General features: G+C 37.8%; 1 non-coding gene across 1 annotated transcript; it reads left to right on the top strand.

The window, feature by feature from the left end:
• The first annotated feature begins 6982 nt into the window (after window positions 1-6982).
• On the top strand, window positions 6983-7122 carry LOC132542647 (U4 spliceosomal RNA). The gene has a single exon (XR_009553611.1). It is a non-coding gene; the product is annotated as a U4 spliceosomal RNA (small nuclear RNA).
• Window positions 7123-8050: the final 928 nt, after the last annotated feature.

Genomic DNA, 8050 nt, shown 5'->3' with positions numbered 1-8050 from the left:
AGCCTTTCTGCTAGGCTGTCCAGATAATATGATTTAAATCCAATTGATTAGAGAATTTATGACATCTTCTTAAGGCATTTCAGCTATAAGTGAGAACTTTAATTTTGAATTATATAATTGCCCCTTGCTTGTAGATATATGTACATTTGTACCCAGTACCCTAAACCCTAGCTTATATCTGGTATCTGTTACTTAGTTAAATGATGTGGATGTAGTAGTCCCATGTGTTAGGAAAGATTTCACCAGATTTGAAGAGTTGTGAAGTTGACTTCTCAGGCTTGACTATCTCCAGTTACAGTCCACAGTAAGAATTCAGCAGCAGCTTGATGCAGGGTGGCAGCACCAGTAGTGATTTGGCTGAAGTTGACAAAGGTGGTATGGTGATAAATAATTATAGAAAAGGGCAGAGGGTAGATAGCATAATGGTTATGCAAACAGACTATCATGCCTGAGGCTCCAAAGCCCTATGTTCAATCCCCTGCACCACCATAAGCCAGAGCTGAACAGTGCTCTGGTAAAGCAAAAAAAAAAAAAAAAAACATAGAAAAGAAGTATCAATAAGTATGGGCATGATTCCAGAGGTACCAGGACTAGGAGAAATGAGGGTCTTAAAGAGAATGCAAGGGGGTGCTTGTAATCTTGGAAAGAGTTTAGAATATCAAGAATTAATTATTATTATTATAACCAGGTTAGTTGAGGGACTTGTTTTCTATGATAATCCGAGGGTTAGTATCTATATTAATATACTTGATTTCATTATGCTTTGTAACATTTTAGTGGTATCTGAACCTTTTTGTATTTTAGATACTTACAGGACCAAATGGTCTTCATATGTCTGGCTTAAAGTTGTAGTTGACTTAGATGTTTAAAGAGTCAGAATTTGCCAGAACATTTTTGGAGCTCCTTGAATAATTTAATCTTATTATCAGAGTCTGATCATATTTCAGATCTAATATATTAATTGTTTAGCTTAAAGCAAATATTTGTGCTTAGGGCTATGGTATAGGCAGTTAGAGAGCTTGAAATATTAAATCTACTCTCCCCTGAGATGCCATATTAATAGTGATTTATGAGAATATAAATCAATAGGATTAAATTTTCATACCTCTCCCACCTGTAGGTATCTATCTTTCTCTCGCCCTATCTCCCCCTCCTCTCTCAATTGCTCTCTTTCTTTTTTTTTTTTTTAATTTTTTATTTAAGAAAGGATTAGTGAACAAAAGCATAAGGTAGGAGGGGTACAACTCCACACAATTCCCACCACCCAATCCCCATAACCCAATCCCCATAACCCAATCCCCATAACCCACCCTCTCCCATGATAGCCTTCCCATTCTCTAGCCCTCTGGGAGCATGGACCCAGGGTCGTTGAGGGTTGCAGAAGGTAGAGGGTCTGGCTTCTGTAATTGCTTCCCCGCTGAACATGGGCGTTGGCTGGTCGGTCCATACTCCCAGTCTGCCTCTCTCTTTCCCTAGTAAGGTGTGTCTCTGGGGAAGCTGAGCTCCAGGACACATTGGTGGGGTCTTCAATCCAGGGAAGCCTAGCCAGCATCCTGGTGGCATCTGGAACCTGGTGATTGAAAAGAGAGTTAACATACAAAGCCAAACAGTTTGTTGAAATTGCTCTCTTTCTTACCCCTTTCTCCTCACAAAAAAAAAAAATTTATATATATATATATATATATATATGTATATATATATATATATATATATATATATATATATATATCAGAGGAGCAGTGGATTTGGCAGTGCACTCACTGAGCCCCAGCGATAACCTTGGAGGCAGAAAAAAAAAACCTGAGAATCTTTAATTCTTTTCTTCCTCTCACAAACGTCACTCAACATGGCAAGAAGTGATATTGGTTCAGATCCAGCAAGGTAACTCACCTGAATTGTGTGCCTGCTTTGACATACACTCACCCCAGGTTTGAATAAGGTCCCTACCACACTATCAGAAGCTTCAGTGCTATGGTGTGTTTATCTGTCTGTCTCTCTATCTATCTATCTCTCATCTATCTATCACCTATCTATCTGTCTATCTGTCTGTCTGTCTATCTACCTATCTATCTCCCTATTATCTGAAAAAGTTATCACAGTATGGGGAAACACCCCAAAAGAAAAAAACCATATATGTACCATTTATTCTAATTTCTAAATTTAGTTTCTGTCACTGTGACATAAGCATCCTAGTCACACACACACACACACACACACACACACACACACACGGGGTGGGGGGAGATGTTAGCCATGGAAATTTCAGTTAAGATTGGTATAATATCAATGTCAATTATCGCATTTTTACAATAGTCTATAGTGTGCAAGTTGATAACATTATAGGAATTAGTTAAACTATATAAAGAGTATGACATCTCTTTGTATTATTATAGTTGTTATTGCAACATAAAGGTCTCATGTATACCCAGTTCTACCTGTTGAGGGACAAGGTATTGTCCAGAAAATAGGAGTGCTTACAGGTGTGGCTTGGAAAGGTGGAGGAGGGCCTTGAGTTTTAAAACCTAGAATCTGTGAGAGCTTGGGCTCTCTCTCTGTCCAGATATCATCATGTGAGTATCAACTCTGTTTATTTCTTCCTTTCTTCCTCTCTCTCTCTCATTCTAACATGTGCATGTTCTAAATTTTCCCAAATGAAAGTTTAAAGTACCTAAAAATCATGTTCTTTCCTCAGTTCTTTGTTGAGATAATTTGTGATTTCCCTTTAATACTAAGGAAACAAACACACCAGTCTTGAGGAAACATTTTCATTCTTTTTAAATTTTAAATAAAGAGTGATCAACAACTGCAGAGACCAAGGAAGAGGCTAATAACACTGTTTCACCATCTGAGGAGCTCCCAAAAGGTGTTGAGGTACAACTCAAGGGTCTCTCACTAGATAAGTGAGCTCTCTGTATTATTTTTACAATGAATGTGAACAGCAATTACATCAAAAGTTAAAAAAAAAAAAAAGTTTCACTAAAAGAACACAGTGGTTCCCAAAAGAAATGTTTTGTGAGTGATGAGTAAAGATCACTCTATGTCGCTTGCTGTGGTGTTGGCAGCAACGGGACGCAGAAAAAGGAGGTTTGGAGCAGAAAGGGTACACAATCCTTTATTCCCGCAGGGACCTCAAGGTTGGGGTAAGAACACAACAATTGGGGCCATGTGGAGCTAGCCAAAATGGCTGCCTCCTGCTATGCCCTGCACCCTGATGTCAGCGAGGTGAAAAGCAGGCAAGAGAGTGAGGGGCGGAAGAAGAAGGGCTTTTATGGGAATAGCTCTCCTGAGAGAAGGGGGAGGAGTAACCATAGCACTCCAGGGTAGGATAATAACTTTGGTGGGAATGGGAAGGGGGAGGAGTAACCAAAGCACTCCAACTATTGGCGGGGAATTGACAGTGCCCTGAGGGCACAACATGGAGGAACAGGTGCTCCCAGAATGTCCCAACTCTCTCGGGAACTAGCAATAGCCTGAGGGGACAACATGGCAGATGTGACTGCATCTGCACAATTTCCCAGCAACTCTAATAATGTTTATTGACTCTATTATCAAGTTCTCCTTAGGTAAAGTTTATCTAACTCAAATGCCTAAGAAAAGTTGAATGGTTAAGGAAGTTAGTTTGAACAGATGAACTATAAAACACTACTTGGCTATGAGAAATTATAAGACTTTTCCTTGCTATAACATGAATGGGACTGGATGTAACCATTTTAAGTGAAATAAGCCTGAAGAGAAGTGGTAAATAATGAGTTATCTCATTCTCAGGTCAGATTTAAGAAATAAAACAAGGAAAATATATAAGGTGAGATATTAATAAACTGTGATCTATTTTATCAGATCTTAGAACTAGGAAGAGAGGAGGTGGGGGGATTGAAAGGATTTGGGAGGAGCCCAGTGCCTCGAGGTTAAAGATGGCATGTGTTGACATCTATCCTGGGGAGATGTGAAACTCTACCCCTGTGACAAGAATAGTTGTATAAATCAATATTTCCTCAATAAAGTGGTTATTATATATGCTTATAAAGGTACCTTATCTTGAAAAGGAAACTCTTAATTTCTTTCTGAATTAAAGTGAAAAGGAATTGATATGTTGACTTGCTCCACAAAAGATTTTTCTGTGACATACCAAGATATCATTTGTTTCACTTCCAGGTTATCTTTGTTTACACATTTCTATCTTGGTCACAAGATTTTACAGAGTAGGATTGGGGACATTCACCTCAAATTTTCATTGACATGTAGCTAAGAATATTAGACCAGCCTCTGAAATTTGTTCCAAGTCTTGACTATAAAATTACATTTTTACTGTTGATTAAGAAGAACTAAAGCTGCTATCATTTGAAGAGATTGGTGCTATAACCTTTTGAAAAAAGTACAGAAGATTTTGACTGACAAGCAGTTTAGGTAAACATGAAATTAACCTTGCACTTGGGGACTTTCAAGTGATATGGAAGCCATTGTATAGAAATGTAGAGAGCCATTCTAAAGGAAAGTACAAGGAGAAGATCTACTGTTTAATAGGGGGAAATTATCCCTGAAAAGTAGCCATAGAAGAAGATTATTAAGGGAATTACTTTTTCATGTAGGAAGTTGACTTTGCCACTTATTGGAACAAGCTTTACCAAAACATAAAAATATAAACTATATATTAATAACTTGTGCTATTGTTAAGATATATATTTCCCCATTTTTAAAAAAAATTATATTACAAGAGTGAGGGTTAATGATTTATAGTATAGTTGTTGACACATATTTCTAAAAACATACCTGTGGTTTATTGACTAAAAAAACTCTAAATATCTGAGAAGCTACACTTTTTAAAGCATAGTATAGTAGAAGGTACAGCTGCGTCTCTGCTTTAGGGCAGAGATATTTATTACCCAGCTATGGATATTATCAGATGATGTAATAATAATATAATAATAATAATAATTAACAGTGTAAAATGGAGTCACTCCCCAGGAATTTCTCTTGACCAAATTGAACAGCTTTGGCATAGGCTTGATCTTTTCTGCTCCTACTCCAGGATAGTTATCATCCAGCTATTTAAAAACAAAGCAGGCAATAAGCATGGTAGCTCTGTCTAAATTTAGGGGCAATTAAGTAGGTCTACTCAGTTTCTACAGCCTCTGAAGAGTAGTTGCATTTTAGCTAAATTTTTCTCTTTACTTATTTCTTCTCCCCCTACTATCTTCAGTGGCTTTTCCTAAAAGTATCCACCAACTAAACCATCTGGAAAAGAAGAATGTTGTCTTCATCCTAAGAGCTGTTTCCTGAGGAATTGAATGTAAGACCTACTCTATAAATCCAACACTTTTCCAGGTGTTTGTTTATACACTTTTGGAAAGATCAACAATAATAAAAGACTTCAGTCTTGGATTATGGCCTAAAGAAAGGATGCTTTGAATCATTTTTGTTTGGCTCATACAACTTTGAGTTTTTACAAAGCAGCAGTAGAAGATCATGTAGAGAGGGTCACGATCTAGAGTATGCTCTCTGTGCAGGCAATAGTGAAAATGACATTATTAACTGAAAACTAATAATTTTAGATTAAAAAAGGGAAGGCTTCTACCCAGGAAGGACTTGAACAGGAATAATCCCAAAATCAGGTCTTAGTATGGAGATTTGATATGTTATCTATATTTGACGGGAGGTTAGAGCAAACTTTTTTTTCAACTTCGTCGTAGAGTTTTTATTTTTTTATTTCATTAATAATTTAATATTGATTTACAAACTTATGTCAACAGGGGTATAATTCCTGGCGTTGCTTATTTACTGAGGCAACTGAGCAAAGTCATTAATGGTGTGTGTGCGTGTGTGTGTGTGTGTATGTGTGTGTTTGTTTTCTATCTATATTGCTGACTTATTCTTCGGGGGATCTGGGGGTAGCTCTTCTTTATGTATCTTTATGGTTGATAAGTATTATGCCTTATGCATTATGACCCTCCTCATTCACAGGTGTACAGGTTTAGGAGATTTAGGTTATGTTATTGTATTACTTTATTTTACTTTCTTATTTTATTTTATTTTATTTGTGACTAGGGTTACTACTGTACAACAAATCTATCACTACTCCTGGAGCACTTTTATTTTTTTTAACCAAGCTTATGGTGGTACAGGGAATTGAACCTGGGACTTTGGAGCCTCAGGCATGACCATGACAATCTTTTTGCATAATCTTTATGTTATATATGCACATTTTTTTGTTTTTGGGTAAAGCAGAGAGAAATTTAAAGAGAAGGGGAGACAGAGGGGCAGAACCAGAGATACTTGTAACATGGCTTACCACTCATAAAGTTTTCCCCTTCCAGGAGAGGATTAGAGTCTTGGGCCTAGTAATTGCATATGGTAATATGTGCCCTCTTCCTGATGCATGATAACCTGATCCCTTTGGATTATGTTCTCTTCACAGAACCAAATTGACTAAATTCTGACACATACTTATGGCCAAGAAAGATCATGGTTTCAGACAAAACACATCAGCAGCTAGAGAGATAGAGAAGTAGTAGCACACCAAAATTGAATGCCTGATGCCCCAGAGACCTGAGGTTCAATCATTAAGACTACCATAAACCAGAGATGATCAGTGCTCTGGTCTCTCAGTAAAATGCATAAATACATCTTTGACTAGTTAATTAATTTTTAAAAATAAAGACTCATCACCAAGAACAAAGCAATAGAACTGATGTTAGGATGTTATTTGCGAGAGTTGGGCGGTAGCGCAGTGGGTTAAGCACCCATAGTGCAAAGTGCAAGGACCAGTGAAAGGATCCCGGTTCGAGCCTCCAGCTCCCCACCTGCAGGGGAGTTGCTTCACAAGCGGTGAAGCAGATCTGCAGGTGTCTATCTTTCTCTCCCCCTCTCTGTCTTCCCCTCCTCTCTCCATTTCTCTCTGTCCTATCCAGCAAGGACGACATCAGTAACAACAACAAGGACAACAAAAGGGAATAAATAAATAAGCATAAAAAAGATGTTATTTGCAAGCTTTGCACAGTGGCCGTATTATAGCCAATGAGGTTTACCCGCAGCACAATTATTGCTATTTGAAAACTTTCAGCAATACCCCACCATAACTACTTGAAATGTAATCGGCATTGGCAGTTTTTGACAGACTGGAAAAGTAAAAAAAAAAAAAAAAAAAAAAAAAAAAAAGAGAGAGAGAAAGGAAACATTGGTGATGATCCAAGGGGATATCTAGCATATAGAGCAAGTGAAGGATATGGGAAGATACTGCAGACACTAGAAATTCTCTTAAGAATTAGTGATCCAGCTTTCCCAACTCTGATACAATCATCCCAGACAATACGTTTACCTACCTGCTTCTTATCTGTCTGGCCCAGGGAAAAATTAGTAAAGTCACAGGCCCATCAGAATACACTTAAAATAGACTTTCAGGTTTCTTCCAACATGAAGACTCCAAAGCTCATGCTATACTCTTACCTTTAAGTTCCTGATTATTAAAAACAAAATTGTTCTGCTTTATATCTTAATGCTTTTCAGCTACCAAGTGGCAGATGCTACCATGAAACACCTGACTTCCCTGGGCAGACGACTTCACCAATGTGTCCTGGAACCCTACCTCCCTAGAGCCCTATCCCACTAGGGAAAGATAAAAACAGGCTGGGAATATGGATCAACCTATTAATGTCCATGTCCAGTGGAGAAGCAATTACAGAAACCAGACCTTCCACCTTCTGCTCCCCATAAAGGTCTATACTTCCAGAGGGATAAAGACTAGAGGCCCTTCCAATGGAGGGGGTATATTTAACTCTGGGAGAGTTATATGAGAAATATATGGAATTGTATTGCTCTTATCCAACAATCTTGTCAATCATTAGTAAATCACTAATGAAATAGTAAAATAAAGTTTAAAATTTAGTGGAAGAAACAGTCTGGAAGTATGGATCAATCTGTCAACACCTCTGTCCTGCAGAGACACAACTAAAGAAGCCAGACCTCCCACCTTCTGCATTTCATAAATATCTTTGGCGTATACTCCCAGAGGAATAAAGAATAGGGGATCTTTCATTGTTACGAGTCATCTCTATCA

This window comes from Erinaceus europaeus, chromosome 1 (genome assembly GCF_950295315.1).
Source record: "Erinaceus europaeus chromosome 1, mEriEur2.1, whole genome shotgun sequence".
Lineage (NCBI taxonomy): Eukaryota > Metazoa > Chordata > Mammalia > Eulipotyphla > Erinaceidae > Erinaceus > Erinaceus europaeus.
This window is presented reverse-complemented; position numbering and strand designations above follow the sequence as displayed.